General features: G+C 33.1%; 1 long non-coding RNA gene across 2 annotated transcripts in view; it reads left to right on the top strand.

The window, feature by feature from the left end:
* Positions 1 to 6,091: 6,091 nt before the first annotated feature.
* Positions 6,092 to 11,903, top strand: part of LOC129657651 (uncharacterized) — a 92,237-nt gene continuing 86,425 nt past the window's right edge. The window contains exon 1 of one of the 2 annotated variants that reach the window (XR_008716946.1): positions 6,092 to 6,386. This is a non-coding gene — a long non-coding RNA (uncharacterized LOC129657651). The remainder of the gene's footprint in view (positions 6,387 to 11,903) is intronic. The other variant, XR_008716945.1, reaches the window with a different exon arrangement.

Raw genomic sequence — 11,903 nt, 5'->3', positions numbered from 1 at the left:
ATAAGTAACATGATTAAAATTCTTCATTTTCAAAGAAATTACATTAACAGTGATGGGACAAACAAGGTAAGTAGACCTTCAGTCTCAGGATAGTTTGATATTAGAATTTTAATTAGGTTTCCCTGTCAGAAGAAATTATGGACATTGTGTATAGATGATAATAAAATGTTTTGGCTCTATGGAAAAGGCTAAAAGACAGTATCAGAAGCCTTTATCTATCTCTATTTTTCTTTCCTATTATTTTCTCTAATTGAAGAATGGACATTAAACACCAAACTATAATTGTCATTGTCTTTATAAGCTTCAAGAATTAGCACTATTTCATCTGCTTTTCCTATATGGGCCGATGATGATACAACCCAGGAAGTGTTCTGCTGTGATTTTAATGGCTGGAATGAAGGCCAGGATCTATTATGTAATGTTTATTGCTATTCTAAAAATGAAATTTATTGCTGTACTAGTACCATTATGCTATTATGTATATTGATAATGTGATTTGGGTCATTTAATAGTTTAACTTTTATGCAGATTATAGGAGTTTGTTTTTGTTTTTGTTTTCTTTTACCACCATCTACTTTGCTCTATTCTTTCCAACCCAGCAATTTAATATTTAATTGTTAGAAAAATTGAAAAATGTGCTACAGTCGGCCCTGGAAATGGATGGAATGAATAAATACACTTAGCCTAGTTGTGATTTGCACTATGTATCAAGGCATATACTAAGTTTAAAAATATTTTCAAGAAAAATGAGATTTGAGTCAGATCATATGAAAGTCTATTCTAATCCTAAAATTTATTTTATTTATTTCTTGCAAGATGGTCTTTCTGACACATATTTAATATAACACAAACAAGTCTTTCTCCTCAAAAATAGATTTGACATAATATATTGTTTTAGAGGATATTTGAGGTTTTTTTCTGTTGTGAATGTAAATTGAGGAGAAGCCTACAAATATAATCCACATTCAAATTTACACAAAGAATATAGTAGAAGAGTTACCATCTAGTATCAAAGAATAGTAACCGTCTAGTATCAAAGAATAGTAAATGCTGAAGGAAATCTGTTTAAATTAGTAAGTAATATTTTCCAGAAATTATAATTGGTGTAAATAACAAAATTATTTTTATAAAGAATTTTTAAACTATAATTGCTGTATTTACCCTCAAATACAAGTTTGAGAAGATACCAGACCTCAAGATATAGGAGGTATCAAAGGCTACTACATAATCAAATGCAACAAGAACTGAGAATTGATCATTTAATTTAAAAATGTGGAGGTCAGTGGTGACATTGATAAGAGAATTTTGGTGAAGTGACATAGAAAAGACCAATTTTGGCAGTTTCAAGAGAGAATGTTAAAAGAGAAATTGGAATTGACTAAATTATCCTCTCTTTGAAACTTTGGATATAAAAAGAATATGATACAGAGAGTAGCAGTTTCAGTGAGTGTAAGATGGCTTTTTAAAATTAATAAAATATATTCTTAGGGCAGTTTTAGGTTCACAGCAAAATTGAATGGGAAATAGACTTTCAAGGTGCCCCTGCCCACACACAGTGCAGATTTCCCCATTATCAACATCCTGTATCACAGTGGTACTTTAATTACAATTGACAAACCTACGCTGACACATCATAACCACCCAAGGTCTATAGTTGACCTTAGTATCTATTCTTGGTGTTATACTGTCTATGGATTTGGGCAAATGTATAATGAAATATATCCACCATTATAGTGTTATAGAGAGTAGTTTCACTGCCCTAAAAATTCTCTGCACTCTTCTTCTTCATTTCCGTCTCCCCTCAACCACTGGCGACTACTAATTTTTTTTTATTATTATTATTTCCATTGTTTTGCCTTCTCCAGAGTATAATATAGCTGGAATCATACAGTATCTAGACATTCAGATTGTTTTCTTTCACTAACTAAAGTGCATTTAAGGTTCTCTGTATCTGTTCGTGTCTTGATCACATATTTTTTTTAACACTAACCAGTATTTCATTGTGAATAGTTTATTACTACATTTTGTCCATTTACCTGAAGAAGGACATCTCAGTTTCTTCCAAGTTTTGGCAACTATGAATAAAGTTGCTGTAAATATTTCATGCAGGTTTTAGTGTAGACATAATTTTTCAGCTCCTTTGGAAGTTGTCAAGGAGCACAATTGCTAGACTGTACAGTAAGTAAGAATGCATTTATTTTTGAAGACCTCCCAAACTATCTTCCAAAATGACTATGCCATTTTGCATTCCCACCAGTAATAAAGGAGAGTTCCTATGGTTCTACAACCTTGTAAGCACTTGGTGTGGTCAATGTTTTGGATTTTGGCCATTCTAATAGGTTCATTGTGGTATCTCATTGTTATTTCATTTTTGCATTTCCTTGATGATGTATGATGTGAAGCATCTTTTCATATGCTTATTTGTCATCAGAATAACTAAAGCTGAGATAAATCAGAGTTGGTTACCATGTATAATTAATTAGTATTAGGAAAATGTTGATCTTATAGAGTGAGTTAGGAAACATTCCTTCTACTTCTATCCTCTGAAAGAGATTGTAGAGTACTGGCATATTTTCCTTTTTGTATCTTTAGTAGAATATATAAATGAGCCCATTTGGGCCTGGTGCTTTCCACTTAAGAAGGTTATTAGTTATCCAATTTAACAGGTATAGGTGAATTTAGATTTTCTCTTTCTTCTTGTGTGAGTTTTGGAAGATTATTTTCAATTTTGTTTTATTAAAAGTAATCTTTGATTTCTCTTGATACATTGTTTTACCTAAGTGTTACTTAGAAGGACATTGTTTGGTATTCAAGTATTTGGGGATATTCAAGTTATCTTTCTGTTATTGATTTTTAGCTTAATTGCATTGTTGTGTGGGAGCAGGCATTGCATAATTTCCTTCTTTTAAATAAAGTATGAGTTTGGTGGCCCAGAGTGTGGTCTATCTTGTTGAGAGTTGCATGTGAGCCTGAGAAGAATATGTATTCTGCTTTCATTAGATGAAGTTTTCTCTGATGTCAATTATTTACAGTTGATTACTGATGTTTTTGAGTTTGTGTCCTTACTGGTTTTCTGCCAGCTGGATCTTTCATTTTCTGATAGCGGGGTGTTGAAGACACCACCTATGTTAGTGAATTCATCTATTTCTCCTTGCAGTTCCTTCAGTTAGACATTCTGATTTTAGGAATATATATCATGGTGGATGCTTAAGTCTTACTAGAGAATTGACCCCCCTCATCATTATGTAATGCCCTTTATCCTTGGTAACTTCCTTGCTTTGAAGTCCTCTCTGTCTGAAATTAATATGGCCCCTCCTGCTAACATTTGACTTATCTTCACATGGTATTTTTCTCCATCCATTTACTTTTACTCTATATGTGTCTTTATATATAAAGTGAGTGTCTTACATACAACATATGGTTAGCAGTTGGATTAGAACATACCGTATTTTTTACTGTTTTGTATTTGTTATACTTATTCTTTTTTCTTTTTGTATCCCATACTTTTTGTACCTTTTGTAGTGCTAATTGAGGATAATTTATACTATTATTATATATATTACATAAAATGTAATTATCCTATTCCATTTTCTCTCTTTTCTTAGAATGTCTATTTATTATACTTCTCTTTTTTCAAACTTTCTTTAGTGGCTCCCCTAGATTTTGCAATATACACTTACAGTTAATCCAGGTCCAAATAATACTATACTAAGTTACAGGCAATGTGAGTACTTTACAATAACAAAGTAATCCTAATTCCTTTTTCCTATCCCTTGTGTCATTTATATCATTAATTTCATATATATATAAGCATATCTGTATATATGTATAGGTAGGCATATGTGTGGATAATACTAATATACATAAGCATATGTGATAGAATATATCATTGCTATTGTTATTTTGAACAAAGTGCTATTGTTGGATCAATCAAGAATTTTAAAAAAGTTTTTATTTTACCTTAGCTTCATCCTTTGATGCTGTTTCTTTCTTTCTATTGGTCCAATTTTCTAACCTATATTATTTTTCTTCTCTCTAAAATAACTTATTTCAGCACTTTTTTCCAAGGTGGGTTTACTGGCAACTTATTCCTTCAATTTTAGTTTGTTTGAGGAAGTCTTTATTTTTCCTTCAATTTTGAAAGAAAACTTCATATAGAATTCTAGTATAGAATTCTATACAAATTCTGTACAAATTCTATACAATTCTAGTATAGAATTCTAGGTTGGTGTGTGTGTGTGTGGTTTTCTTCCTCCCTCCCCCTCAACATTTTAACTATTTCACTGTACTCTCTTTTCACTTGCATGGTTTCTGAGGAAAAGTCCGATTTAATTCTTGTCTTTCTTTCAGGATTTTTCTTTATCTTTGATTTTATGTATTTTAAAAATTATATTTCAAGGTATTTCATGTTTGTTTTGGGCATTTATCCTGCTTGGTATTCTCTGAGCTTCCTGAATCTGTGGCTTGGTATTTGACATTAAATTGGGAAAATGTTCAGTGATTAGTGTTCCAAATATTTCTGGTTTCCTCTTATTCTTCTCTTGCTAGTGTTCCCAGTATACTTATAGTACATCTTTTTTAGTCTCAAAGACCTTAGATAGTATTTTTTTTTCCAATTTTTGTGCTCTTTGTGTTTCAGTTTTCAGAATTTCTATTGAGATATCATCAAGCTCACAGATTTATCCTCAGCCATGTATAATCTACTACTAAACCCATCAAAACATTCAATTATGTTACAGTATTTTGGATCTCTAATATTACTTTTAGGCTCTTTTTAAGGATTTCCTTCTCTCAGTTTGCATTCCCCATCTGTTCTTGCATGCTGTTATTCATTAGTACCCTTAGCATATTAATCATAGTTATGTTGATTTTCTAGTCTGATAATTCTAACATCTCTGTCACATTCATTTCTGGTGCTTGCTCTGAGTCTTCAAATTGCCTTTTTTCTTTTTTTTTTTGCATTTTTTTATGCCTTCTAATTTTTTTTTTTTTTTTTTTTTTTTTTTATGATAGCTGGATGTGATGTACCTAGTAGAAGAAATTGCCAAAAATAGGCTTTGGTTAGGAGTTTGGGATTAGCAGATACTAACTACTTTATATAAAATAAACAACAATGCCCTACTGTATAGCACAGAGAACTATGTTCATTATCTTATGCTGTGCTGTGCCTAGTCACTCAGTCATGTGATTCTTTGCGATCCCATAGACTGTAGCCTACCAGTCTCCTCTGTCCTTGGGGATTCTCCAGACAAGAATACTGGGGTGGGTTGCCATACCCTCCTCCAGGGGATCTTCCCAACCCAGGAATCAAATCCAGGTCTCCTGCATTGCAGCTGGATTCTTTACCAACTGAGCCACCAGGGAAGCCCTCATTATCTTATTTAACCTATAATGGGAAACATATTGAAAAAGAACATATATGTATGTATATGTGTCAGACTTTATCTATCTATCTATCTATCTATCTATCTATCTATCTATCTATCTATTTATGGGCTTCCCTGGTAGCTCAGCTGGTAAAAAATCTCCCTGTTCGATTCGTGGGTCAGGTAGTTCCCCTGTGAAAGGATAGGGTGCACTACAGTATTCTCCAGCTTCCCTAATGGCTCAGACGATAAAGAATCCGCCTATAATGCAGGAGACCTGGGTTTAATTCCTGGGTTGGGAAGATTCATTATCTTATAATAACCTATAATGCAAAAATATTGAAAAAGAACATATATACATATATGTGTGTATATGTGTTCAGACTATATATATAGTCTGAATCACTTTGCTATACACCAGAAACTAACACAACATTGTAAATTAGCCATATTTTAGTTTAAAAATAGGCTTTACTAATGGGATGTTAAGGTGTGTGGGAAGAGGAAGCCTTCTAGATTGCCGTGATTAGGTTTCAGCCTTTTATTGCGCCTATGCCTCTGGACTGTGACCGTGACACCTACTTTTATTTTAATTTTCCCTCTCCTGAGGTGGGAGAGGATGGTTAGAATGGCCTGGAGTTGGGAATTTCCCTTCTCCAGGTCAATTAAGCTTTGATACGCCCCAGGTGGTTAGGATCTTGTTAACTAGTTTCTCCTGAGGGCAGCCTTTTTTTGAGGAAGCCCAGAGAGCTTTGGCGTGTTTCGAAACAGTTCCCCCTGTGCTTCAACCGTCTGCAGCTCAAGGGGGTTTTTTCTCGGATATCTGCTGTGTAAGCCTGTTGAGCTCACCGTGGTAGATCTCAGAGAACTGTGCAGGGGTAGCGGGCTATCACTTGGTCCCCCTGGAGTTTTTACATTGCCACTCGTCCACGCTAAGTGTTCAACAAATTTGTCAATTTCAGTCTGGTTTCCCTACTTCGGCACTATATTTTGAGGTGCTTTCTACGTCAATCTAATCCGGTAGGTTTTTATTCTTAGCATTCACCTTTCTGTCATATCTTGGGGGAAGTGGTTTTCTCTGCTTTTTTGTTTGTTTGTTTGTTTGTTTGTTTTTTAACTCCTTGTGAATCACAAAAATGTTGACTCTTCTTTCTCTTGTTTTTTTGTTTGTTTGTTTGTTTGTTAAGACAAAGTGGTGACTTCGGAGCTCCTTATATGAGGAAGTAGCTTTTTTTTTTTTTTTCCCTCCCTGAATTTGTATTTCTCTGCCTATGTTACCCATGTATTTTTGCTTGGTATCTACTTTCCCATTAAAAACTTAGCATATTAATCATAATTTCTAAAAATTCCTCCTCTGATAATTCCCAAAATTCCTACCATGTCTGACTCCGCCTTTCATTTTTGTTCAGCTTCTTCAAACTGTTGTTTACATTCCTTTTTTTCTTGTAGTATATTACTATAAAACTAGCATAGTATTGTATTTTTTTTGTTGTTGTAAGGTGTATATGATAGTCTAGGCAAAATGAATCCTTGTAAATAAGCCGTAGGAAGGTAGTGGAATGGGAAATTATTCTATAGTCCTGTGACTAGGTTTCAGTGTTTTGGTGCAGGTGTACCCCTTAACTGAAAACTATATTAGTGACTCTCAGGGTTTTTTTCCTCCAAATTTCAGTGGGATAGGATAACTAGAGGGGTCTGGAGTTATCTTCCTTCCTTCAGGAGGAAAACTAGAGCCAGTGGAAGTTGGGTGTTATAGTGCCCCAGATAATTTAGATTGTAATAGAACCCGACATTGAACTTTGGTAAAATTGTTTCTCCTGAGGGTTGGCCTAGTAGAGAGGAACAGAATGCTCCAGAATATTTCAAAATGATTCCTTTTCACCTCTGCCTGCCAGATTCATGAGATTTGTCTACAGTATTTGCTACAAGGGCCTGTAAAACTCCTGCTAGAGGTTAAAAAAGAAAATCACAAAACCTCGGATTTGTGAGTTTTTGACTCTCGGGCTTGGCCTCGCGGAGCCTTGAGAAGTTTTTCAATTATGGTTCGCCTAGCCTAACAGAATTTACTGCAGAAGTTGCTGCCCTGGTTAATACCACTACTCTGTGTCTGCTTGATGTCTCTCCAGTTTAGGGAGCCGTGATTTGACATGTGACCTCAATTCTTTCAAGAGAATTACTGATTTTGCAGTTTTTCAGCTTTCTGTTAGGATGGAATTAAGATTTCTAAGCTGCATTACAGAAACAAGAAATCAGTTTTTTGTTTTGTTTTGTGTTTTTAAGTTGTGAAAAAGTTAGTTTGAATAGTGTAGAAAAAATACAGTAGATAGAAAAAAATTTGGTGATTCAAGATAATCCTTGAACTAAATATTTGATTAAGTAACATGAAATGATTCCAGTGTACAAATGGGTTTACTGATTAATAATTTGCATTGAATATTTTGGAATTTTCAAAGTTTCAACTTTGGCAATGCATTTAAAGTGACTCTTACTGGAATTTAAATGCTGAGTTTTATTGTAAATCTCACAATCTTTACATAAAAATGGTTGTTTTGAAATTAACTTTTTTTTTACTGTAATAAATTGTCTTTTTACACAAAATATTTTCTGCTCTTGAAAAATTAAAATTGGAAAAATGCAAAAAGAAAACTGAAAACTTTCCTTTTGTGAGTAATTTTATGATTAAGAAGAGTGGAGGATGATTTTTTAAGATTATGTGATGATCCATTACTACCATTAGTATTTTGTTCATCTTTGAAAATTTCAGCTTGATTTATTAAAGAACATTAACTCACATAGAAAAAGCCAATACTTAGAAGAATGCTTAATTGAGTTTCACATATTCTGAAAGGTCTCTTTTACTTCCCCAATTTGTCTCTTCTTAGGAAAAAATAGTGTTATCTTTTTTAATAAAGAATATTGGAAAAATATTCATCTGAAAACTGATCCATCATTTATTTTATGTCTTCTATGGAATAAAAAAAAATGAGAGCAATAAGAGAACTATATTAATAATTTTTTTTTCATTTCAAGGTTCTTGCTATAATTAGTTAGAAATATGATTATACCATAATTTTATTTCAAAGTTAACTTGTTTCTAGAACTCAGATTGTAAGAACTGTCAAATCCATATTGTAGAAAATTACTAAAGAATTAATTTAAAAAGAGTGAGACAATAATCAAACAGGAGATATATATTTTTAATAACGCTATTTTTATTATATGTCTTGGATTCCTACTCTTGGATTATATATGTTTTCCTCATGAAAAATGAAATGAACATTTTCATATATTTCAAATCATTCAAAAGCAATGAATTGTACATTCCCTATATTCCAGGAAAATGTAGGCCACATATAAAATGATAAATCAGAAAAAAAAAAAGATAAATCAGAAGTGATTTCTGGCTTCCCAAAAGATAAGAGCTTGTCTTTCAAATGTATATTATTTCTAACACATAATTCTTTTGGTATTTGTATGCTAGGTTGTCATGATCAACCCTAATGTTGAAAACAATTTATAGAGGTGAAAATTAGTTATGAAAATGTGTTATATAGATTAGAAACATGCCAATAAAGTGTGGGATTGTGGCTCGAATCCAGGGCAACAGAGACAGTGCCAGATATTTGCTGTGGTTCCTTCCCTGAGGAAAAAAAATCCCAGGAGGTTTGGCAATTTTAGCAGCTGTGGCTGAGCAGAATTTTTGACAGGTTTGAGGAACACTAATTAGAATTTAGAGCCTACTAAGAAGTAAGGTCTCTAGTAAACACTCAAGTTTTTAGTTGGACCCCTAGCAATATACATGAACTGGAAATAGATTAACTTTTCAGTCAAAAACCTAAATTATCTCAACTTCTTATTAATGTAACCAGGCAAAACTAGTTTCTCTAAATTAGGTACCTAATAGAACAGAATAAAAAATGGCATTGGGATGCAAAAGAGTATCATACTAAGTTTCAGCCATCAATAAAACTTTCATATAAAATATCCTGTACCAGAACTTGACCATGCTGGACCTCTCATCTCAGATTTCCAGACTCCAGAACGGTGAGAAAATAATTTCTATGGTTTAAAACACTCAGTCTGTGGTATTTTGTTATAGAGGCCCAACATTGATGAGTATGGTGAGATGTACATTACGTTTTCTGATGTGATTGAAATATGACTCCCTAAATATGCTTTGTCATTCATTCCAGTTGTACTTCTATGGACAAGGCCTTTCATTTTGTGTCTATGAAATTGCTTGGTTATTTATTTTCAAGTTTGCATTTAATGACAGGTAAAATTACAATCAAATGGGCAAGGGGTGGAATAAACAATATAGGGGATGAAGTAATACTTAGAATTTACATTTATGTATGTGTGCACACTGATTTTAAATCATGTGCTCAATTAGCAATAATTGAGAGAAATATTTATTTGCAAATGGGGCATTTCAGTTCAGTTCAGTCACTCAGTTTGGTCTGACTCTCTGTGCCCCATAGACTATAGCACGCCAGGCTTCCCTGTCTATCACCAACTCTCGGAGCTTACTCAAACTCATGTCCATCAAGTCGCTGATGCCATCCAACTGTCTCATCCTCTGTCATCCCTTTTCCAGAATCAGGGTCTTTTCCAATGAGTCAGTTCTTAGCATCAGGTAGCCAAAATATTGGAGCTTAAGCTTCAGCATCAGTCCTTCCAATGAATATCCAGGACTGATTTTCATTAAGATTGACTGGTTTTATCTCCTTGCAGTCCAAGGTTTTCTCAAGAGTCTTCTCCAACACCACAGTTCAAAAGCATCAATTCTTTGGCACTCAGCTTTCTTTATGGTCCAACTCTCATATCCATACATTACTGCTGGAAAAACAATAGCTTTTTTGATTTTACAGACCTTTGTTGGCAAAGTAATATCTCTGGTTTTTAATACACTGTCTAGGTTTGTCATAGCTTTTCTTCCAAGGAGCAAGTGTCTTTTAATTTCATGGCTGCAGTCACCATCTGTAGTGATTATGGGACATTTACATGCTGTAAAAATAGCAAAGTAAAATGACTAATGCTTATTGGTATTTGTATTTTACTGACTTGATTGTCTCTAGAGGTTTAGAAGGTTTTTGCACAAAAGTAGGTTTTCTGTCTTATGAGTCATTTATTTTGAAGCATGTTTTCCTAGAGGAACTACACCATATTAACTCTAATTTGTAAATTTCTGTGTATTTTTTAAAGCAATTGGCTTAAATGTGATGACTTTTCTGAAATTATGACAGACTTCATAATTTTTGTGGTGTTAATGAAATTTGATTGATTTATCAACTTAGAGGATATTGAGTACCCACAAAACTTATCATGAGACTAATAAAAAGATCTAAATAATTTCTCTAAAATATCAATATACATTATGTAATTAAAATCTTGCTATGTAACACATATTACTAATATTGTGTATATATCAACTGTAAATAACCTCTAAGATTTTAATCTCTGTATGTATATATATGGCTTTTAAAGATATTTTTGATATTCAGGAAAAGATAGAGGATAAATGCAACATATGGTGGAGTGTGAACCTGTATTTTTTTTAATTTTATTTTATTTTTAAACTTTACAATATTGTATTGGTTTTGCCAAATATCGAAATGAATCCGCCACAGGTATACATGTGTTCCCCATCCTGAACCATCCTCCCTCCTCCCTCCCCATACCATCCCTTTGGGTCGTCCCAGTGCACCAGCCCCAGGCAACCAGTATCATGCATCGAACCTGGACTGGTTTCCAGTACTTGCTAAGTAGATACTAAGAGTCTTCTGCTTATAACAAATTATTTACTATCCTAGTAATTCTCCCTTATAAAGGTAGGAAACATTGCTAAAGTTTAGTATGCAGACTTAATTCTCTGAAGGGCAGGAAAAAAAAAGCACAGGAACAATTAATATTAACAATAAAACCACACCAAATATCTTAGTAAATAAAGGAAAAAAGTTAAGTGAACACTTTTTCTTCTACCAGTAACACCAAACTGGGAAATTTGCCCTCTGTTCCCAGAAAATCTGTGCAATGTAACTGTTTTAGAAATAAAAATTAGTATATTTACTATACAGACTAGAGTAAGCAGTCCATTTCCATGTCTCTGGGGGTGGTTCCTCCAATCCATTTCACAAGTAATTGTGTTATATTAAAGCACAACAAAATATGATTATTTTTGTATCTAGATTGAACTTTTTTCCAAAATAAGCCATTTAACCTATCTAAAAATTGTTATTTAAAATTAATAATTCATAGGCATAAGCCAAGGTTTGCTGAACTTGAATTTTTTTTTCCTAAGCAATGGCCATAATAAAAGATCTTAATAGTGCATAGAGTCACCCTTAGAAAATCCCATTTAGTGTTTGGATTAAGTTCAGATAACTCCTTTTACTTACATGCCATACAAAATTTCATGTCAGTTTTGCAGTCTATGAAGAACAGCACAAGTTATAAAAGTAAAATAATTTTTAATTAAAGTAGATGTACCACTTAAAGTAAATATTAAGTAAGTCAGGAGGAAAATAGTGGTATAAA

The sequence above is a fragment of the Bubalus kerabau genome, chromosome 7, assembly GCF_029407905.1.
Source record: "Bubalus kerabau isolate K-KA32 ecotype Philippines breed swamp buffalo chromosome 7, PCC_UOA_SB_1v2, whole genome shotgun sequence".
In the NCBI taxonomy this organism is placed as follows: domain Eukaryota; kingdom Metazoa; phylum Chordata; class Mammalia; order Artiodactyla; family Bovidae; genus Bubalus; species Bubalus kerabau.
The sequence above is the reverse complement of the archived record's forward strand: the minus strand, read 5'-3'. Positions and strand labels throughout refer to the sequence as shown.